At 44.9% G+C, this 24,643-nt stretch overlaps 1 long non-coding RNA gene across 1 annotated transcript in view; it reads left to right on the top strand.

Annotated features, from left to right (window-relative positions):
• Positions 1 to 2,067, top strand: part of LOC117606897 (uncharacterized) — a 70,458-nt gene extending 68,391 nt beyond the window's left edge. Inside the window, exon 5 of the long non-coding RNA XR_013062356.1 lies at positions 1,949 to 2,067. This is a non-coding gene — a long non-coding RNA (uncharacterized LOC117606897). The remainder of the gene's footprint in view (positions 1 to 1,948) is intronic.
• Positions 2,068 to 24,643: the final 22,576 nt, after the last annotated feature.

Below are 24,643 nucleotides of genomic sequence, written 5' to 3'. Positions count from 1 at the left end.
TTAACCAACGGCTTTATCGTTCCATTGTCCCGTCGCGTTTTGTCGGTCGAGTAATTTAAGCGGTCGAGCAGGAGGTCACCGGTCGCGGTCAAAGCGATCGCTGTTCCACCCGCGAACTTTACATCATCGTAAAATCGGAAAAACAAGGAAAAGTCACCCGAACACACTCTGCGGTTATCTCGTGTTGGTTTCATGGGGTGAGTGAAAAATCATTAGAATCTTCTGGATAGTATTTGATAAACATCACCCCCAACCACCCTCATATTTTAAATAAAATAAATGTAATTCCGAAGCTTTCTACACAATTTCGTTTGTTTATCAGAAAAATAAAAGTCCTTTTCCTTTTCTTTTTGCTCTTCAAATTTATTTTAAAAAGACTGTGTCCGAAGAAGAAGAAAATGTGTCTGTCGCAAGTCGTTAACATAACTACTCAAAACGATCTCGAACGTCCTGAAACGAATCCTCGTCGGATCCTTTCTCCCTCCCGTGGTTGGTCAACGTGTCGACCGTTGGAAGTTGCACGGTCCGCAATGATGGGCGCATAAATAACGCGGGAAATGGACGACAGCGACAAAGCTAGCGTTGATTTCGCTGGCAAAAGGGAACGGCGCGCGAGCGGCGACCAGCGAAACGGCCTACCGAGATGGATTTATGCCAGCGTCATTAGGGATTAATTATACGCCTTGTCAGCCAGCTGATGCCCGTTTCTAGCTGTTGGAGATGGGCTGCTCTGTTCGTGCCGGAGGATCGAAGACGAGAAGAAGCGTACAGCTTCTTCCATCGGCGCTACGTTGCTGGTGCACGAAACCTCGTCCTATGATTTACGTCTCGCTTGTGAATATCGCGCGTGTAACTCGCCGCGGAACGCAGAACGATCCTGCGTTCGAGGTTTATGTTAACGTTCGACGAATCGTCGGGTGAACGAGCCCGCGTTCGTTTTCTAACGAATGCCTAGCGAATTTCATTGGATGTACGCGAGAAGATAAACGATTGCCTTTACTCGGGATCAGGTGATATACGATGCGATCGAATGTGCTACCGCGCAATCCGCTTTTCAATCGTGTCTCGATAGAAAACGAGATTTTGTTCGTGTAAAAGAAGGTTCTGCGAGTGTGAGTTTAGGCGGTGTATTTGTTAATTAGAAGAGAGATGAATCAATATGAATGGATCAGGTTTTATGATTTTTCAAACTCAGCTGATTTTATGATTTCTTCTTCGCAACATTCGATCAATTAATTATTTCTCCGGTTTTTAATCATTCATTTGTGGGAATATTGAGAACAGATCCTCGTAGGGAACACGAATGAAGCCGGTGTATCGAGTGACCGGATGTAAAGCGTTCGTTTAACCGGGTTGGAAAGATTATTATGCGTGCGTTTCGCTGGCCCATCAGATCCCAACGAAGCACATCGTCCGTTTTAGGACGACGTTAGGCAATTCGTGAAAAAGAGGGAAACGTGAAAGAGTAGGAGAGCGAAGGGAGACGCAGGTCGAGCGACTGAAACGCACCCATAACCACCGTGCGCTCTAGACTCACGTACTTCCTTAATGCCGAATACGCCATCCGTTTTCTTGCCATATAAGTTTCTATCAAAAGGCTGGATCGTAATCCAGAAATCTCTCGCGTGACCCCATGGGAATACAGGCTCGGTGAAACTCACGCACGTCCTGCCGCTTCGCGAGCCGGTCAGACGCTTGAGAACGAACGAAATCGCTGACTCGTTGACTCATTCTTTTATAAAACGAACGTATCTGTGCTCCTTTTTTTTATTTATTGCATTTATTAGAAATTCCATATTTCATTTATTGTTGACAGCGATGATCATTCTATCTCTTCACTTATCTATGGTACTCCAAGTGTACTAATTTTATTCTTCAAAACTGATTTAGTCTTAAATTATACAATAAAATAGTTCCTATTGCTAATTATAAATTTATTATTTTCTAGTGTGAAGGAGAGGCAGCCTGAAGGTTCCAGCCCCTGACAGCTTCCGGTGAGTCGAAATTTTGTAATTAATACATGTTACCGGTGCAGAATGCCTAGGCAATATTGATCTAAATCCTGATATAAACAATATTAATTTTCCCCTGAATTAAAGACCTTTTAAGATGTTTTCTTATTTTACTCATTTTTGGAATAATTATTTTACAAAATCCTTACAATACCTAGGAAAAGTTTATATAATATTAAAATAATTCTGACATTTCATACTTTGTCCAAAAACGCCAGACATTTTATTATTGCCTAGACATTCCATACAATGCTTACTTTTTATACACTTAGAAATTAATTCAGAATGATATAAATCATATCCTATTCAAAATTCGAAACTGCTTGCAATTCGTTTGAAAACTCGTTTAACCAGCGAAGAGCACCTCCCACGGTGCATTGATTTGCTCAGCGTTTCCCTGAAAGGTAAACAGCACGTAAAGTTTCAATTTGATCTGGTTCGAAGCGCGTGCAACGTCTGTGGGAATGTTGGCTGACTGGGCTCGCGGGCGATGAAAGATTTTGACGAATGTTCGTCGGTTCCGTGGACGCGTTTGCCTGGAGTTTCTTCGCGCAGAGACGCGAACGTGTACGTAGCGTGGTGCTGGCTGCTATACATTCGTCGGTAGGCCGGTCAGATCGCAAGTAGTAAATCGTTTTCTTGCCCCCACTGTTTATGCGGGGTGATTGATGAAGTTGCATTAATATTTCCGTAGCAGAGCTTTTACTCACGGCGCGCGAGACCGCGTACCATCCATACGTAGCCGTGGCGGCAATAAAATATGTCTCAACCGAGCAGATTTACGATACCGAGCCGCGAATAATTCTTTAAGGCGTTACGTCGATATCATCGATCCTGGTCGTTGAAACGCGACGAGTTTTCGTCCTGCGAATGAAAGACGAGAAGAAAGCTCCTTTAACCCTACGTTTAATTATACGAGATTCATGATTTTCTCATTTTTTTCAAATATTAATAATCCTCCCTGACGACGTAGTGCCAATCTATCAGCAATAGAATTTTTTCTGAAGATTAGTACTTAGTAGTCGGTCACGGTAAGGAACGTTTCAATAAATCAGTCGATGCGGACCAGCCCCTTTGCAAAGCAAGTGGGTCGTGCTCCCCCTACTGTTACGAAGAAATTTCGCTGGACGTGCACGCACGCGGCAAACAGCCTCCGGAGTCAGCGGAGAACGAGCAGTAACCTGTAATTACGCGTATTGTGAACTTCTCCGTTTCTCTCTCCTCCATGGGTCGTCTGGTTTGCTTTGCATTCGGTATCGACTCCGTAGGCCGTTCGCCGAAACTTCGTGAACTCCTTATTCGAGGATCATCGTATTTCTGACCTGTAACTTTCAAATTTTAACAGGGTACACTATAGTTTGACATGGCTCCTTTATTATAATTTGATTATTAATAATGTAGATTAATTTTTCCTTGGACGATTTGAACGAAATTAGAAAATTGAAAATTGCCTAAAGATCAAAGAAACGAAAGCGGAAGAGGCGTGTAACCAGGTTCGTTTCGGCTCGATTTCGGGATCACCCGGTACAGGTAGAGCGTCGAAGACGGCAGGTGTAGCCTGCAGGCGAGGAATCGCGAAGCGGAATCGCGTGGGCGCGTTTCTCAGGGTGGCTACGATGCGTCACACGCGAATCGCGCGAGAAAAGAGACTCGATGCCGGCGGTGGAGCGGGAGGCGAGGAAAACCGGGCGAAAGATGAAGACTCGCGACGAGACGGGCAGGGGCGAACAGTGCGAAATGACGAGACGAAGGAACGAGACAAAGGAAGGAGACGATACTTTTACGTTTCTCCTCTTTCCTCGTCTCGAGTCGCCAACAGAGAAGAGATTACCGCCGAGAGGACCTGTAGGCGAACTATGCTGGGTATCCAGGCTGAAGGTTGGGCAGAGAACTAACCAGCTAGGCTAACCAGCCGAGCAAACCAGCCCAGGATATATCCTGAGAACAATCGGACCTACCGACTGACTGGCGTGGGCGAGCCACCGGCGAAATATGCATTCCTAGCGAGCACACGCGTTAAAGGATTATTACGCTTACGTGCTCTCCACGGTGGGCCAACGAAAATCGCGATTTTCGGGATCCTCCTCGGACGCATCCGACGTACGTTCGCTTTCATAAGATTCAAGTTATTTCGAACGAATCTACCTTAAAATAATCAGAAGCCGAGGATATAACTATAGATCAGAGCACGGAAGTGCAAGAAAGCGCCATTAAAAACAGAGTTTCATTTTTCCTCATCTCGCGGTTCAAACGAGCGGGGCTTTGACGCGACCGTGGTCGGGACAATCTCGTTCGAGCCGCGGGAAAGATTAGAACTCGAGTGCAATAAACGAGTGGTCGCTTCCTTCAAACGATTCGCAGCCTCCATTATACGCGATCACCGCTGCAGCTGTCCCAGGAAGAAGTTGACGAAGAGCGCGATGACAGGCAGAAGGGGAAAGGGGGATGAGGATGTCATTGGGGAATAATAGGCCAGTTCTGCGGTCGCCGACTGCCACCAGCTTTGCGGATACTCTGAACTCCGCGTATAGATGCTCTCGGGCTCGTTGAATTGTCGTCATGAGAAACACGGAGATTGCCGAAACCCGCAGTTTCAATTAGAAGTGTACAAACTGCAAATTGAGACCGTAAATTGCCTACCAGTGTACTTACGTCCTCGGGATGTGCTCTTCGCTTCTGCGTGTAATCCATTGCACGGAAGCACTCGATTTTCCTTTTTTATTTCAAATTCGTTCTTTCCTTTTAGTAATTGTTGGATAGAAATAACTTGGTACGATGAGGATGGAAGTAGGGAATTAAGGGTGGAAGAGTAGATTCTAATCTTAGGGGTTGCCATAAGGGTGAATTTTGTTATCATCGAAAGTAAAAGTAATTTGTAAGATGGTCTGCTGGTTATTGATAGATCGAATTCCTGAGATATCGATCATTCTCCAACGTGTATACCTGCACAGAGAGTTATTGACTTGCAAATCAAAGGCTGAATATCTTTGAAACTATTAGTTCAGAGTGGGAGTCTAGGTTTAAAAGCATGAGGCATCATTTATCAAACTGTCTTGCAAGTGATATTTATTGTAGCAATTATACAACGTGTTCTTAAACAATAAGGTGTTTATAGACAAGATTATTCAAATCTTTGTGACAAATGAGATTGAAATGTCGAATTGAATTATATCTGTTCCTCTCTAAAGACGTTCCCTGCTGGAGGGAAACTTTCGAGCAATTTTGCAACGAATTCTTTGCTGAAATTTAACCGGGTCGTTAACGCTGTCAACTGCGATGCTTTTTCTTAAACAACAATCAGTTTCGTCCAATCTTTGGAACACGAGAACACTTCCTCGTGGTACGCACCAAACGATCAGCCCCTAGTTACGTTAGATTGCGTATTTCCGCGTGTGTATCGTATATCTCCGTCATTTTTCCCGGCGATTCGCAGAAGCGAGAAGTTTTGCGAACGTTTATCGGTAAAACCGTACCGATTAACGGTGAACGCATAGAAACCAGGAAGTCATTTGGCGAATTCTACGGCGCGCGAACGCGCGCGGTTTTACGGTTCTCTACAGCCGTCCAATCCCATCGAAATGCCAGCGTATTTCGAACCGGATCGTAATTAACCGCCCATTACTTACCGTCCGGAGACGGTGAAACCTTTTTGTTTCTACGAATCGGCTGGTAACCGCTCCCCTTGTCTCTCTAACTACGATGAATCCTCGACTTTCTAACTGGCTGGCCACCGAGGCCATCGGAGATCATTTTCGGTATCGTGCCTCTCGTTTGTCGATTTAACAAAAACCAATTGAACCATCGTAACGATAGAAACAATATTTTTTTTTTAATGGAAAAGCGAATCAAACCCCTGTCCCTATAAAGATAGGCGAATGAAAAAAGCAAGTGCAAAACGCGAGAAACGAAAAACAGTTGTAGTTGTGAATGATGAACAGATCTAATTGCGACAAGCATTTTCCTCCCCATTCCATTACGTTCGAGCACGGGCAATTCACCGGGAACGATTCCGTCCCGAGCAGAAAGACATCTCGGAGCAGGACGGCCGCTAATCGCCCGAGCATGCAATCAGTCTACTAATTAGCCGCGACACGATTGTTGCACGAGCGGCCAGCCACCTGTCCGTATTACGGTAATAACGCTTCGTTGTGTGTTTGCAACTGGCAGCAACCGGACGTAATGTCGCATCTCGGATGTCCGAGAGCGGTTTGGCCTGTTATGAACCGCGGAACGAGCTGCATTACGACGCTGTGTTTCCTAGCGGATCGTCTTGTTCTCCGCTTCGTAGACGACCGCTAAACTGCTGTCACAGCTCTAATCGTCGCACGTACAAGTTGTACACGCTCTGATCTTGACTTTAGCCGAGTTACAAAAGAAAGAAAGAAAGAAAGTTGAGAGTCATTTGTATCTGTTTGATCGTCGGTTGGGAGGATTAAACGCTTGAAACTCGTTCGAGGAACCTTTGACGTGCTTGTAGGTGAAAATGGGTAGTTAACTGGACTAAGTACCCGATTACGTGGGAGTTGGAATGGATACTGCCACTGGAGTTCAGTTGGTTGTAATTGTAGAATGTGTAAGGTGCTGGGAAAGCAACTATGTATATTCGATTCAGAATTATTTTTAATAATTACCATCTAAATCAACATTCAACCAATTACAATCTCAAAAAAGAAATGAAATGATTAAACATTTATCTCCGAGCCAAGTCTCTTAATCATATCCAAAACGCGATCTTCATTTCGTTGGAGGCTTTGAAACGCGTAAACAGGGATCGATGGCATGGCAAGGGCTCTAATTTTCCCGCGTAAATCGCCGATAATACGTGACGTCATCGTACATCAGGCTATCCGTGCTGATTGGGTGCGAGAATTGGGCCCCGCCAATTATCGGGTGACCCGAGCGCGATTTATGGGGTCAGTCGTAACTCATACCGGCTTCTCGTACTCCCTTCGCCGGTGAGGGCCCCCTGTATTCCATAACTCGGCACCCCGTAACCCTCGACGTGACTGTAGGTGGATACGTACTTACACGTACAACGAGACTGACGATTTATCGCGAATTAAGAGTCCCGTGTTCACGAACCAAAAGAGCAATTTCACGTGTTTGCGAATAAGCAAACACTCGGAGATGGGACCTGTTAATATTGTTGAGGAGAGGGATGTTCGGAGAATTCATTATAAATTAATACTAAATGGACTAAATGGTATATTTAAAATTATAACAGATGTATTTTATAGACAATTCGTAGGTTTGTAATCGACGACTTCTCGAGATCTTCTTTCATTCAAATATCGCGCAAACAATCGCTCGGAAGGGGTAGTTTCGTGTGATAGAAAAACATCTCGTCATCGCAACAATATATTTATTAATATTTGTAAAACGATTAGAATTCTACAGTTGATTCTGAGTGATCAGTTTCATAAAATAAATAAATCAGCGTCATTCTTTCGCCGGTAGATCGATTTTAACAGTCTAGTTAGTTCTAACGATGGATTTCGCGGAAATCATCAGCGACGAGGCTCAGGAATCGCGAGGAGGGTAGATGAAGTCCTGGTAGAAAGTGCGAGTCGTGCTCTCGAGCGTTGTTAACAATAGAGCTGGCGTAGCAAAGACAGAATCGCAAGAAAGTGTCTCCAAGCAGGGAATTATGCCTTGAAATCGTGTCCGGGTCTGCGAGTGCTCTTAGGTTCTCGAGTTTACGATCCAAGCCTTTGTGACGAGGCTGTCTATTTCTCCGCAAGTTATTTCTTTCCACGTGGACACTGGAAGCGTACCTCTTAGACACCTTTTGTATTATCTTCGTGGCAGAGGACGAATTTTTGAAAAGCAGACGAGGCGGGGTTGAGAAAGTTGGCCGTGGCTTATCGAGAAGAAAGAAGGATGAAAGGGTTGGGTGAACGGAGGCGAACGAGGCGCTATTGTGCTCGCCGTTTCATATTTAACGTTCATTATTATCTTTGGTAACGACTCGCTTGATGTACAGTGTGTAGCTGAAAGAGGCCATCCGCTCGTGCATCGACGAGCAAATAATTTCACACCCGGAGCCAATTTCGTACTCGATCCTCCCCTTGCTTTACGTTCCATACCCTAGGGAGGAAGAAGTATGGGTCGAGTGCTCGAGTGCCCGAGTTCACGGATACGCGTGGCTATTGTGATGTTATTGGATGGTTTAAGCCTCGTTCACAGAGCTCTTTGAATCTAATTACTTGTAAAATAGCAGTACCTACTTACATAAAAAGAGGTCATGTTGTATTTAAATTCGAGAGTGTGAATGGTAGTACATATGTTGTAAATGAAAGATAATTTTATATAATTAATTACACTTAAAGTACTCAAAGTGATTCGCATCTTCTATACTTGGATGAAATTGCTTTTCAACCTGCCATTTGATTCGTTTTAAGATAAAGAACCTTTAACATAGAATCGCTACGAAAGACGGCGGCAAGAGGAGTATTTGATCTCGAGAGACACTTTTTGTTTGGTTTCACTACGTGAAAGTAGCTACGATAAATGTATAAACATCAGCCCTGACAGATTGGTTGTCTTGATGAAGACGAGAATGTGTAAAAGTGTTATCCTACTTTTAGGATCTGTCAGCGCAAGAAACATAAGCGTTCGGATGAAAGAAACGAGAAAGGCTTCTATCTCTTTGCTAAGTTTGATTTACAAATTGGTTTCTTTATTCCACGATTAGACTGTTTAAGAACGTCCGGTGGAAAAACATAGATTTCTCACAGAACAGTAAATGGCTCTGAGCTCTATCTTATAACGCAAAGAAAGTTGAATCCGAGTTGGCAATTCAGTGTTTACGATAACGTTGAATCATTCTAGGTTTTTGCGCAAAATTTCCTTAGTCATTCCATTTTTCTCGTCAGTTTTTGCAGATCAAATGATCTCGCATCTACACTTTGAGGTATCAATCATCAAGATAGAAAGCACGCTGCGTTATTCGAAATTGTATATGCATACTGGGTGTCTGAAAAGCATTCATAGCTTGATTGCTATGAAAATTTCTTTACCAAGGTGATGAACCTAGACCTATTGAAACCCACAGATATTAATTTGGCAATTTCTTCTTCATCGAATCATCCGACAAATTCCAAATACCCCAAAATCTATCGGTTTCTTCAGGAACTCGATCACCTCGTTTGCCCATTCGATGCTTGATCCTCGACGCGATGCTCGCGAGCGACGATGCAAAGTTGGGTCCAGGGTGAAGCGGTGGTCGGGCACACACGCAGGAGTGTCTTGCGCGCGAGGGAGTATTTTTGCAGTTGGTACGAGTTTGCAGGTTGCGCGAAGCGATGTGCGCGATCAGGTTGGCCGGTCGGGCTCGGTGACCGGGGATCCCCCGGATCCCCTCGGACCCTCAACGGGCCTGGTCGCCCTCCCACTGGCCCCTGGCCCGCGTTGCATCGCGTTTGCAGCGCATGGCGTCCTCGTGTGGGCGAAGGGTCATGGGTCGCAGACACACCGCAGTGGTTCTCAATCGAACTCGACGATACGGACACATAGATTCAGTTCCTGAAATAATTTTAATAAACAATGACCATAGGATGTTGGTATAGAATATTCAGACAAGATGCGCATTGATAAACCAAGGCATAGTCCTTATCTCGAAACAATCATGTAGGATGATTAGGATAACGTAGATGACGTACTGATGTTCCCGATGATACTGATAAATCAGAATGGTCTAGAAAGATTGAAAGTCTTACGGTACCGAATGACGTCTTGAGAACCGTCGTTTGCGAGCAGCACTCTGGACACACGCTGGGCAAGCCGGAAAACGCGGCGCGTTTGCCCGCCCCGGTTGGTCGACAATCGCGTGGACAATTTGTTCGTACCCGGCGACACAATGACGACGCGTAAAGTGTTCAGCGAGGAATAAGATCTCCAGTATCGAGGTGGAAAGCTTAGGTCGAAATTGATATTCATAGGTTGCCCAGAAAGAATTGATAAATACGCGGGAGATAGAAAGTTTCGCGTATCCCTAATAATAATTCACTATTCACCATGAGGCTAAGGTTCGCGTTTCGAGGTGGTACCGTTAGACTTTAGACGGTATCTTCGGCAACTCGCACGGAATCGTCAAGCGAGGGAAGCGTAGCGTGCAACAAAGAAGGATCACCGGGTGAGGGAATTTTAGGATTCCTCGTGCACCGATACGGGTTCGTGCTCGAAAAGTTATGGCACGAGAGAGAAAGATGCTGGCTGCTGGCCGTGCTCGCAGGGCTCCTGTCCTCTCGTGCGAAAGGTCACGCGCGAAGGAACTGACCTCCCTCTCTCTCTCTTTTATCCTTCCCCGCGCCTTCATCTTTCCCTCTTCGATCCCAGTTACCGTAAGACCGTGCAAGCTGCGTTCCTCGCCGCAGCGAACCGAGGAGAAGCTACCCCAACGATTTCGGGCAACGGGCACCGTAGATAGAATCTCGGGGCGGGTCGAGCAAATTGAAAAATTATGCCGACGCGTACGCGACGCGTTTTTGGCGAAGATGCGAGACAATAGGATGGTCAGATAAAAAGGTGAGGACCGTTCAAAAGGGTAACGCCATCACGGTAGGCGCACCGCATACGTAGCCACGGGAACCTGTACACAGAGTGTCTCAGGTATTTCCCGTTGAATATTCTGAGTATATTCTAGAAGTATAAATAAGAAAAGAAACATTATATCTTTATTAACATAAAAATATTTACACGAATCATTGAAAATCTCAAATGATCCGAGATTAATGCAACATTTTTGTAATAATTTGTAAACATAGAATTTGTCTAGGACACATGGGACACCCTGTATATCTACGAGGATCTATGGAAAGGTAGATATACCCCCATAGTCTTGACGGGTCGGCCGGTGCTCATGCATAAATGCGTCAACGTTGTTTCGCTCGGTATCTTCGATCTCTGCGAGTGTTCTAGCCGGCTGTCCAAGAGCACGGCTATGTCGTTCAGATTTCCGATCTTTCGTGTCGAGCGTTTGCCGATCAGCGGCGAGGGTGGAAGGGAGGGCGGGCAGCGAGGAGGGGGACATCATTAAATCGAGCTCGAAGCTAGACGCTTTCTACGATGATAAATCGCGAGCTGGTCCGCGTTCGAGGTTCGGGGTGAAAGGGGACGGTCGTTGAGAAAGTACAAATGAAACTTTAATAAGCCAACGAATCGGAGCGAGAAAGCTCGAGTACGTCGTCTAATTGATCGTAAATCTTATCGGTGGAGTCGCGCCGCGGTCCCGTAAACAAACAGGGACTCATCGGGCCCGGCTGTTTCCATTTGTCCGCCAGGATCTATTAAACTCTCGATTCGGTTCGTTCTTTGACTCGGCTCGAAATACGAGCGAGATGGAATTGCCGTAACGGTATCGTTCGCATCCATTTTCTAGGATTCCCTTTGAAAAGCCAGGCGGATCGGCTCGGCATCGATTCGTTACCGTTTAGAGGCGCTAGGTGCTCGTAAAGTCTCATCAGAGATGAAATCGAGGCTGGCTGCCAAGTGGAAGAAGTGGTACTGGAAGCTGCGGGTTAATTCGCGAGTGATGAGCTGCCCCGGAGTATCTTTCCTCCTCCTCGTCCTCTTTTTCCTCCTCTCTACCACGCCATCGTCTCTGTTTCTCGCTGTTTCTCGTTCGTTCGACAAGCACACTTGCTCGGATCGCGCGTACGTAGCTGGGTTCCCACGGACGGGACCGGGAGGAGTTCTTTCGAGTTTGAAAACACGGCAATCAGCGTAACTGCCGCTCCGCTGCGCTGTGCCGCAACGCTATGCGTACATACATATGTATATCCGTTCGTATCCCGTGCCAACAACATTGTGCGTTTGTTCTTTTCTCGAAAGCCACCGACCGCGATGTCGTTTGCCCATGTTCCGCGTTTTTATCGGCGCACGCTGATTGCCCGCATCGGGCCGAGCGCCGCACTCGCTCTCGCTCTTGCTCTCCTTTGGGACCATGAGAAATCAGACGGCTACGAACGTTCAACATCTTGTAAACTTGTCCGCTCGTTTTCATTGAGATTGTAGAGCCACGAACCGCGGGGGGTGAACCTGTATCTTGTCCATCACGATGAACACATGTCGCGGCTCGCTTGACCTCCAATTCTCGTTACTATGAGAATCAAATAAAATGATAAAAATTGATTAGTCCTTAAAATCGATGTAGGATGCCCTTGGTCTACAGATAATTACATTTTTTAGTCCTAAATGAATCCGTGTCAATTAAGGACATATTCTAACAAAAACCACCCTAGTCTGTGGTGCAAGATTTTCTTCTCAGACCCTAATAGCGAACGTGTTAATGAAACAATTTTAATATTCTTCATCAGCATATATATACGAGAATATAGTAGGATAAAATCTACTAAAAACCATTGACGCAGAAGCGATTCCATCCGCGCCAAACAAACAGAAAAGAAAATTTCCAGCTGAATAAACTTCGACCGCACGATCCATTGTTCCATTAATTCACATTCACAAACATCCCCGCGGGGACATGTTATATTCCAGAGAGGTGCCTCGCGCCGTGAGTCAAAGTATCCCTTACGAAAGCGTACGACGAGCTCGGTCATTAAAAGTCGTAACGATCTCTCGGCTGTCCCCTCCGCACGGTGGTAGATGTGAAAAATACTGGAAGGTAGCGGAAGTGTACCCCGTCGCGGCGGACGTAGCACGTCTCGATGATTCATTCTCTCACAATCGAGTATCGGCTCTCCCATGACGAGCCGGTGACTAACTCCGCCACTATGGCGGTTGTCGCGGAGGCAAGCGAGGCGCAACGCGAGCCGCGATGGCGCAACGCGTACCCTTTATTCTCGGCCTTTTACACGCGACCCTATCTCCACCGATGTAAAATCGAACACGCGTACACACAGGTGCAGCGTGGATCGGTGTGCAGGAACGGGGATCGAGCACCACGGTGGCTCCGTAGTCACCGGGAAGCGTGGGTGGAGACCTTCCAGCACCGACAGCAGGGAAATACTCGAGCTGGTAGGCCGTAATCGAATCGCCTGGTAATTACTCGATAGTCGCCGGTGTCACTCGTATATCTCACCGGTCGAATTGGTGTGCGCACGCGCGTGTGCCACGTAGGTAAAAGCGAGAGTAAGTAAATAAGTGGATTTGCTCGCAACAGAACGATCGATATCGTACGGCGATCGTATCGGGCAGCGCGCGGGCGTCGAGTAAAACCGGGCGATAAGGCGAGAACTAGCTCGTATGTTTCCGCTTCGCGGCGCGGCCCAAAGACACCATCCCCCGCCTCGTCGAGCGTGTTACTCGCGAACTCGCGCCACTCGACACGAACGATCTCTTAATTGATGAACGAGGAGGCGGTGCTGAATTAAGTCACGAGAATTATCTCTTTTCCAGTTGAAGTTCGTTATTATTTTACAATTTTTAGGAAAATTTTGTAGTTCTATGATCGTTTTATAATTCTCTTTAATTCTTTCTAAATCATGAATCAGGAATACCTTTTCATTCGGTAATAATAATAATCTCGAGACCCGACGACAAGGAATGTTCGCTATCTAAATGCTCTCAATCATACAGCAATCGATTTCCTTTCTCTCAAACAATGTCCATTATTACACATTGGTAAACGAGACTCGCTCTAAGCATTCCACCTCTTGCAACATGGTACAGACAAGTTGACACTCCAATGATAGTCTTAAGGTTTTTATGCTGTTCTACATAACACAGACTCTTTCTAATATAAACCTGAAAAAAATGAAAAACGGAAGGAAATTTTGAATACAATTAGATGATGAGACGAAGCATTACGTATCTACTTAAATTCCAAGTAGAGCAAATCACTCGACGTTTAACACTTCCAATCAAAGACAACAAACTACTCAAGACGAAGCAAGTTGATGGAAAGTAACAGCAAAGGTGTTGAAGTGTCTGGACATAGCCAGTCTCGTCAGTGCCCCCCTCTTACTTTATAGACAGACGAGAGACAATAGAGGCAGTCGATACGAAACGGAATTACGTCCAAGTTGGAGACAGCTCATCGAGTCTATCCCCTCGTGGCGAAAGAGTCGATGCACAGGCAGGACCCGACGCGAGGCGACGCGACGACACAATACGAAGCCGACAAGAGTGAAGCGAGGCGACACACGTAGGTAAACGATCGTTTGTCCTCCCACCTCTCGATTGTCGTCTCGAACGCGTTGCATCCTCGCGGCTACGAAACAGCAGGGCAAAGATGGAGATGAAGGTGGAGGTGGAGGTGGGTGCCCTCCGCTGTTGAGTAATTGGAACACGACCTCTGTCAACCCCCGCTGACCCTAAATGGTCAGCGGAAACGAGCTTACCACCGGCGAGGAAGCCACCTTCGTCGTTGGCCAATCCTCCGTTTAGATATACGGATTCAAATGCAGATGCGCTAGCGGGAAACGTTGCTTCTGCTACTAAACATTCGCATTCACGGCGAATGACGCGTCGGTTCGCGCTTTATTATCCTCCTACGATCACTTATGCCAGGCCGATCTGGCCACCTCGTGCGGAATACACAGAAAACGGGACACCGGAGCACGTGGGAGACTTTAGAATGCTGATTATTGAATCCATGTACCGTATTTGGAATTAATTAAGGGGACTCGAGTCTAAAAATTCGAAGATTTTCTGTATATTTTTCGTGGAGTTACATTCAGCCTTTAAGATCCTTCCTGTTCAAGACATTCTAGCTGAATCTATATCTAAAAATTTCAATGAATAATCATGTTGTCTTTCTTGAAAAATCCGGCAGTTTATTCTCAGCTCCATCGCGAACAAGTGTATCTAACAAATCGATACAATTCGAAGCTATTCACCAGCCTCGAATACTACAAAATACTGATGTATCACGTTTGGTAATTGGTAAGAGGTTTCTTTTAAAAATGACCGTGTTGCAATTAGGTACCATTGAATTATGTTGATGATTCTTGATCCATCCACTCGTTAAAACGTGTTCGCCACGGTTTTTTTGTTGCACAATTACAATTTTATCGAGATTCGTTTGCTGGTTGCAAGAAACATTGTCCTAGCAGCACCAGTCGAAGGGAATTATACTTATTATCAGGTAACAAAGAATATTATAGACCTTACTGTTGAGATAAAAAATTCTACAAGATCCTTGAACGACTCAATAAAGTAGCAATTTTATCTTTTCTTTCACTATTTTCTATGGTCTAAGTGAAGTGAACATGTTATTTCTCGACCAACAATGTTGTTCGGTTTTCACATCTCTTTGCATCGTTTTAACCCTTTAGGGGCGGAGCATCTTAATCGCGCACAGAGTATTATTAATTTCAAGTAAAAGAAGTAATAATTCCATCCTTCAAAGCATATATTATAAATCTTTACTGTCCACACTTATAGTAATTTATAATTCTGCAGATATTGCATTATATTCTTGATACAAAACACAGCTGTGACAATTATGTTATGCGTTGATCGTAAAGTGTTAATAGTTTCTTTAACATGAAATTTCGTAAAACACGAAGAATATCTGGATCATCTTCGAAGTTTCTCCTTGAATGTCTCGAGGCCATCGTTTTCGAGCGATGACCAGGTCCCCGTCTGGTCCAGCAATTTTTCGGTGTCAACGAGGTCGTGGTCGTTTTCGTTCTCGAAAACGACGTCGACGTCGCGAGGATTCTAACGAGATGGACGCGTTACGAGGTAATAAAAAAGGAAAGCCGCGCGAATCGTTGACCAATTAAAGAGAGCGATTCGTTGTCGAAAAATATTGGCCGTAAAATGTCGCGTTACGTCAACGTTTAACGATGATCCCTCGCCTCCCGGTCTTCTTCGACACGGAGGAGAAAGAAAGATGCGTCGACGATAAATTAACCACTGCGAAAAGGTGTTTTTCTCCCCTGTTCATTTTTTTTTCTTCTTCTTCTTTTTCGTCGAATCGTAAAACACCCGCGTAACACGAGCGGTATGCGAACGAGGCATTCGACGAAATACGAATTTCACAAGATGGGCCCAGCCTCGTTTCTGTTTTCAAGAAGAACACAGTCTGGTTTCGCGCGAGCATAACGGCGCGAACCGCCCACGCCGTTTCCAGCCATGATCAAGGAACAATGTATAACAGTTTCTTCATGGTTGTCTCGTCAAATCAAGTATTAGTCATCTGCCGGGAACGAGATTCAGTGAATGTACACTGGGTGAGCGCCTTTTCAACGTCGAACCCCCCCGGTTTCCGGTTTCCATTCCCTTTCCTGTGAATCTCACGAGCCGAGAGAACCGCCCGCTTACCTATTGCAAAATTATTGCAACTCTGGGATAATACGTTCGCGAGTAACATGCTCAGCTTTGAAGTGTCTGAACAATGATTTGAAAAGGAATTGGGGTGTAATTATGCGAGGACGATAGAGAAGTTACGTGGGATGATACAGGCTGGTAATTGATTTTCATCCTCGTTGATTGATTAAACGTATACAAATTTTTGGGAAATGGACTGAGTGAACGTTTATGAATTTAAATAAGAATTCATACGTCCATTCAATAGTTACATAGAAATATTAAACGATGGGTGTTCCCAACATTGTAGGCGTCGATACAGCGAATCGCCTTTAGTTCATTCTACTCCCAGGCTCTTCAGACTTCCTATTTCAAAGAAACTATTCATAGAGGATATCGATTTGACGTATTCCAAGAAATTTCCATTCCAAAAATTTATAGTCTGCGACGAAGAGATTTCGAATTAAATGCTGGTAGCAAATGTTTCAAATCGTTCGAATTCTATTTTAAAATATGCTAACAAATCAATGTCAGTGTAAATGTTTAAATCATATTTCACAAAGAGGAAATCATCCACGAGTAAATTCGCACCACCCAAACCGTCAATCGAAAGATCGAACCTTCCAGTCGAGGCTGATTTGTCGACGCATATATCAAGCGAATGTTATCGGTCAGATCGTCTGGTTCTTACGCGAGTCGGGCATTTTTCACCTTTGACCGAGTGGATGGAGAAGGAACGGGTGGAGAGCAGGCCACCCGCAGGTGATTCCCGGACAGCAGGTTGATCCGTTGGCAGGGAGGGTGCTCGAAGGGTATCGATCGCGAGAGGGCTATCGTTCGTTCGCGGGCTGACAGTGCCGAGATATATATCTCGAAGCGGTCGGCCCGAGTGCCGCGGGGTTCACGCGGGGGTAACTCAATTTGTAGTTACAAACGAGCATAATATGATAATGCTCGCCGTTCGAGCACCGATTCCCCCGACCGGCCGTCTCCTGCTTTGTTAGCGGACTACGCGAGCCAACGCTCTTCTCCCCCCAGCTGGGCGCTGTCATTTGTTCACGTCTGTCAATACGTCACTGATAGGTATACACCGGTATACCTCGTTCAGCACCAGGATGCCCCGTCAAGGCTAATCTTCGCACGAAATTTCGAGTACGCGCGTGAAATTTCGGCCTGAACACGATCGTTCGAGAAACAGGATTGATGGTTTTGGTAGAACGTGCTTTTGGAGATCCTTTGATCCGGGAGTGACTCGATCCTGAAGGATTTTGATCCGTTCATTCGGAGAGAGTAAGAAAAGGAACTCGTTAACACCTTGACTGCCGCAGTGAAAGTGGACGTATGTAGTCAGACACGTTGAAACTCTCGTTATTAAGAACATGGGCAACTAATTTTCAGATTTAATCTCTTAATTTTTTACCTAATGTTTTTTTCCCTTTTTATTCATTAATTATTATTAATTATTCGAAACCTGAATTTGAAGATTAACTGATCGTAAATTAAAATTCAAAGTATAGAATATGCTTCTTTCCCGTGGTCGGGGTAAAGCGTTAACTTACGACACTCGACACACGTCGGGGATCGTATATTTACGATCGATCGTTGAAAATGGACGCGAAATGGAGCCAATAATGGCTGGTTACCTGTATCGCTACCGAGGGAAAAAGGGGACCGCGTGAATCCGCGTGTAAATCATTTTGCTCGGTCGCATCGGGCCGATTGTATCGGGGCCGATTCGAAAGTACAACGCTTGTCAAATTGCTAAACGGCTAATAATAAGCGGCGGGTACTACTTTCCGCTCCTTGTTCCCTCGGCTTTCTTCTCGATTTCGCCGGTCAAACGCCGCCGGCTCTGGCTACGCGTGATTTAAGGCGCATCGTAAATAGATAATAATAAATCGGCATCGTGGCGGCCATTTGCTTCGGGACCAATTTGTTAGGATCGTTCGCCCTCGCGACCCGAATATATACACTAGGATGCCATGGGGCTATTTTTCAAGTACCGGGACCCTGATTTATTTTGGCACGAACGAATACAACGGTGCGCCTCGAGCAAATTATGTGAATCCACTGCGAACAAAACGGATCGCATCAGCGAGAATCCGTTGTTATTGTTTCATTATAAAATCGATGAATCCTTAAAAATTATTGTAATATACTTAGGAATTCAAGATCCTCCTCCCTGTCAACTGATTTCCATACCGCAACTTTCGCGAAAACCATCCAAGAACCATCGATCGTTGTCTCCCATCAACGTGGATAATTAATGATTCTGTCACCCATCTTTGTATAAGTATTCTTCGTTTACACAGGAGAGCGTTCATTTTATCCGACGAAGAAAAATACCGAAGAAACACGATTTTGACTGACACTGACTGTCACGAGGCAGTTTAAGAACAAAGTTCAATCAGCACGAAGGACTTTTGCCGTTTGGAAATCGATGATCCACGGCTGTCGGGCTATTAACACAACGGTCGTTATCATTATTGACTGGGAAGGTTTTAATTCGAGTTTCACCGCGTGGCCACTCGAGCTGCCGTTCGCTTCTGTACAAGGAAGCAATCACGGCGAAGCGTTAAAATTGACACTCGTTGGTTTCGCTTGGAGAATAGACGAGCCATCCAGCATCCTTCTTCATTACAATCGGGATTTCTTTAGGACCTATTGCTTGTCCGCTCGATGCAACGTCGACAATCTACCCTACGACTAAGATTAATCCTTTTAGAAAACTGCCAATCGGGATAATGGGCATCGTACCGGTGTCAGGCGTCGACTTTCAGCCGCGAGACGCGTTATGTGTAACGACGCCGCGGTGAAATTTTCATTCCCCTCGCAGCGACGCGACGTATTCCTCGAGATTTGTTAACACGCTCGGCTTTTGCTACCCGCCAGGATCACGGTTCGGATATTTTACGACGATTGACGCAGAGGTTCGACTACTTCGTTACACATCGTTAAGCCACGCTTGCCACCGCTTTCACGAGCGTTTAACACCGTCTCGTACTTGGTACACACGTGAAATCTTATCATCGTAAACAAATCATCTGTCGATGGAGATTCGTTGCTGTCGCCGATACGCTACTCTTCCGCGTTCGCCACTCAATTATATTGAACGGGACGCGTTCGTTTCAGCTACTACGTAACTGGTATTAATTATCCTTTGCTATGATTTATCGGAAAGCGTATTGGTGTTGACTGGGTATAGAAGTGGTTCGTGCGAGATGCGAATTGAAGAAGCTTGAAAATTGAGTTATTACGATGTTCGGAGAGCTGGCAAGTAGCACGCTTGGAAATTGTGTTGCTTTTATGTTCTTGTTTCTTATGTCTCGTTAGACTTTAAACGTTAATTGCTTGAACCCCAGCACAATTATCTTAAGGCACTCTTGGTAATTATATACGGCATTTCAACTGGCGAAATAGGAACTTGGAAATTTTTCATTCTGTCAGCTACCTCCTCGCGCTATGCTTCTTATAGATATCAAGGATCCGTTCGGAAAGTCGGCGATTCACGGTACTTAGATTCTGGACTTTGAGATTTTAAACTTCCAAGTTCTAGTTTGCCAAGTTAGCGAAATGGAAACTTAGAAATTTTTTTATTAATTCGTTCCTCGCACTATGCTTCTCTATAGACTCCTGGAATCTGTCCGGAAAGTCGGCGACGCATGGCACTTAGGCTTTTTACTTTGTTAATCAATTTTTCTCTTCTTTCTGACACTTTTACTGCAAAATATTTTTCCAATGTTCGAGCATATCGCATCTCAGCCCCTCGTTCGCAACGCGTCTCGAGATCATTCTCTTAACCCCTCTCATCCAGGAAGACCTTTAACAGGAGAAAAGACAGGGAACGGTGTCTCTTTGTAATAGTTACGAGCGTTGTACGCGTTATAATCTGAAACGCAGCGAGGCCACGATGTACCCGCGACTCTCTCTAATAAAGTTGTCGCGAGTGGGTTTCACATTGTGCTGTCGGTGGGGGCATTAAAAGGAAGACGCACTGGTACATGTCCGTGCGACAGGATCCAAACCCGGGCTTACAAGTAGAAACGCATTTATAGGATCGTCTTGCTTTATGGCGGCTCATTTCGCTGCTGTTACCCCTATATACATCGTCGAAGAACGCGATACAACCCTACCTCCTAATGCGATTACTTTTCACTTCTGCTATTCACAGTTCCATTCAAATCACTCTTCATTTGTATCATCACAATTGATAAACGCAATTGTAAAGTCCATTCAAACGGAAATTGAAAGTTTATAAGAAGAGTCGTCAAACGAGGTGATACTATAGCAATCACCGTCAAGTTTCATAGTCGTTGAAAATTGTCCATTTTCTTCATTGACGATACGGAATAAGCGTAAACTGGCAGTAAATTTCAGGCGTTCCGAAGTAATCAAACGTTTATTGTGCTCGACGCGCGCTTTCTAACATCCTATTCTTTAAGTCAGCTTCTAATTAAGCGGAAGAGGCACAGTCGATCGTAAACGTACTACTCAAAATTTCTCTTTAACCTCCGATGACCCCTTGTTGCAAATCAATCGATCGAAAATCGGCTTGTGCTTATCTCAAAACTTGTTCGTGAAATTATCTGTGTAAGAATTTGCTTGCCAAAAATTCTCTACGTAACAATATTTATCCATGCCCTTTTTCTTCAATTCAAAATTACGCTTGTTTTAACGAAGCGACGGTGTAAAGTGAATCAAATTATCAAGAGTGCAGAAGAAGGTCCGAGCACGATTGTCGAGAATGGCGGTCGATAATTCATTATACCTCGACCATGGGTATCGTCTCATTTTCGCCGCACGGGGTCCTCGATCACGCCTAACGGCATCGCATCGGTGTAAATACGTTGCGTAATTAATTTCACGCGAAGCTGCTTCGCCATGTTGCTATATTTATAGCGGGTGCATTAACCCCAGGTGTGTTTTATGCGCCGCTCGGGTTCGCACAGCTAAGAATCAACCTGGTAGAACCCACGTAAAAAAGAAAAAAAGAAAAATACCCTTTCACTCAGGGAGGTGCACGATATCGAACAACAAAGAAACGACGTAAGAAGAAGAAGAAGAAGAAGAAGAAGAACGCTGTTACAAGGGTCGAACTACAGGGGGAAAATATCGATAGGGGGTCAACGCGAGGTTAGTTAGCGCACTTTCTATTTCCCTGTTCCTCTTCGTCTTTTCTATCCGTTGCTCTTCTCTTAGGCTGAGTTCACACTCTTGTGCACGTATTAACTTCCATCTTTCCATCATTGCATTTCAATAGAAATTTGAAGTTTGTGCAAGTCATTCCACTTATTATATTGTATAGAGGAGTAAAAATAAAAATTAAATTTTTTCCTTTCTTTTCAAAGTGTAATAATTTGATCAGCTCTTTATAAGTTTGGGTCTAGATTGATCCAGACTCCGCTGTTCAAGGGTTAAAAATGCTAATAATCTTAGAAATAATAATTCAAAATATATCTAACTTCTTAAAAAATAAATAGTTTACAATTTTTCCTGATCTAGTTAGGATCATTAATTTAATTTATTTGGACTTTGCGTTGAATTTTCATTTGATACAAATTACACGGCTATAGAAACTCAGCTTTACATTTCGTGGTGCTCGTTGAGCGTAGGTGTGGATACCTCGGTAACCTCGTGGTCGGTCCACAGGATGGACCACTGGCTGCGCACAATTAGGCCTGGGCGCAGAACGAATTCATCTTCGTTGGATGCGCGAGACTCCGGCCAGTTCGGCACGATCGATTATCAATCATTCTACCGCGATCCACACGCTTCGTGTAGCACATTGTACGCGATGGAAAAAAAGTAGAACCGAGGCCGGTGTACGCGGCGTAAAGGCCGTAGGATGTGTATCCACCCTCGCAACCGGCTGCTCGTCGACGTTTCGATGTTTCCTGATGGACGTTTCCAGTGCCCCGCGGGCATGCACGTCGATTGGGATAAAGTGGCTGTCGGGATTTATAATGATGGGCCCCGCGCCTGAGCTGGATTTTATCGAGCACCAGGCCCAGGAAACTCGATCTCAGGCCACGTTGTGATTTATCGAGCCGTCTAGTTTCGTGAACCGTTCGACTTGATTTCGTGGCCTCGAGAGCTTCGCCCCACGAGACAAATCATTGCTCGAGCTTTGAGTAATTTTCTTCTTTCCATTCAAAGGGATTCTAATAACAGTTGTGCCACACTGGAAATAGGCGTATTCTTTCAATTACCCATTGTAAAAATAACGACAAATATTTTAGACTAAGAAAGTTCTAGGAGGAGATATGTTCTAGGTAAAATTTATAGTTGGTTTCTCATTCGATAGGATCTTCCAAGTTAATAGGAAAAATCTTGAAACGCAATTGCGTATTCTGTAATTGATTAATGGTAGTTTTCCGAGAATACAGAAAATCTGAATATCTAAATGTAAATTAGATAAACCACGAGTTGTTGGAGTAATAATCCTTGAGCAATCCAGCTTGTCCGTGCATCGAGACTCGTTCGTCTTGATGAAAAGAAAAAAAAAAAAAAAATGAGAAAATTAAATAGAATCTGAAAGTTTACCATCAGCAGTTAATTTCTTAACAGAACTCTGTCAAACGAAAACGAATCGCACTTTGTAAATTGAACAGGATCGTAGGTGGTGATGGTAGGATTCATACGATTCTCCGTCTAATTTATTGACAACGAGCGATTCTAATAACGCATACAAAAGAGTACGTTAGACGTGTCACAGGCTCGATCTTCAACGATGATGACAGTTAACGATTGGCTTGAAACAATGGGACGTGTCGATATTATTAACGCTTAGCAAACATTGAATATCGAGTGGCGAATTCTTGTAAAGGTAGAAAAAAATCCTATTAGAGGTAGACGAACGATCGAGGAGGCGCAAATTAATCCAGCCGCGAAACGATCCACGGACCGATAGCTTCGTACTCGCAGATAATCAGCAGCTGGGGCCAAGTTAGAATGCGTTTACGTAATTGAAGTACGCGCGGATTGGCCGCGTGTCCGCAGGAGAGAAAGACAGAGGCAGAGTATAGCCGCGGAACGGTCGTGCCGATGTCATTGTACAGCTTGATTTATAGCCCGTTTGCTCGTGCACCGTCGCCGTTGGAAAATCGTTTGCATTGCGCAAAATTTAATAAAGCAATCCACGCATCGACGTCTCGATTCCCGTAATCTTTCGAGACGAACGTGGGTCCGTAGGGATCGATGAAAGGTACGGATTGCGTAATCCTGGCTGATCGCGTGTTGTCTTCGATCACGTTTCGTTGGAGGAAAAAATCGCTACGAATCGTCCGAGAGCGACTCCGTGTTACGACGATGGGTGCTGATAAGCGAGTCGCGTTACGGTGATTAATAAACGCGACGACAGGGCACACTGGTAGAATGCGAACTTTGTGCAATTAGGATTGACGTGTCTTTCGTATGAATATGTAAATTCGTAGTAGCATGATAATAAACTGCCGGTCTTCAACATAGAGTGACTGACATTTTAGTATTTTGAATGTGTGCACATCTCAGTCTGATGAACTAGGAGAAATTATATACAAATACATTAGACGAATTAAAGGTATTAGACACGTCAGATGGATCAGATGGAACAGGTGTATCGCACGGATTAAATTTTGAGGATTAGACTAATAACTTGTCTGTTGAAGCTAATGCCATCAGTCACACCTGTTCCGATTTAACGATCCTGATTCTTAGATCTATCAAACAAGAAACTGGACTTGGTTTTTAGAAGGACGTTGAGGTAGGTTGGTCGCGCGAATGGGTCCCCGCGAAACGTCGATAGAGTCATCGTTGTCGCCGACGCGGCTCCGCGAACAGTGATAATAGTCAGGATTAATAAATCCCGTTTTCTACGGCCATCAATCGCGGCGAGCCGAGGCAAGGATTGTTAACACGTTCCTACCTCAACATCCACGATAGAAATATCACTCTCCCAGCCGAGATACGGTAGGTGCGAGTTTCGTCTTTTTCTTCTTCAACTTCTATTGCTCCTTCCTCCTCTTCTTCTTCGATAATCCGCGTTTAGACGCGATAGTCGGTGCTTGGGGCACGCGGACGTTCTCGCTTGACAAATGATCGTCGGCCATTCGATTCGTACGCTTTCTATGCCCGAGCGGTGAAGCTTGTACCGTGTACCGGTCATACCCTGTTGTGACGCAATCGGAGAAACGAACGAAACACGACAATGACGCCTCCACCTTCGCCGACACCCGTCTCACACCTTACGTCGAAGGTAAACGCACCATTGATTCTAGCCGTACGTGCGGGGGAGAGTCGCGTCGAACGAATCGGCGAAGGAATCGCACGAGTCAGCCAGCAAGTATTCCCAGGAATAGGGTATATTGCTTGCAGCGAGGTATCAATTCTCCAGACAGTGGCGTCTGGGTTTGTTCAGACACCTAAACTGGAGATAT

The sequence above is a fragment of the Osmia lignaria genome, chromosome 2, assembly GCF_051020975.1.
Source record: "Osmia lignaria lignaria isolate PbOS001 chromosome 2, iyOsmLign1, whole genome shotgun sequence".
NCBI lineage: Eukaryota > Metazoa > Arthropoda > Insecta > Hymenoptera > Megachilidae > Osmia > Osmia lignaria.
This window is presented reverse-complemented; position numbering and strand designations above follow the sequence as displayed.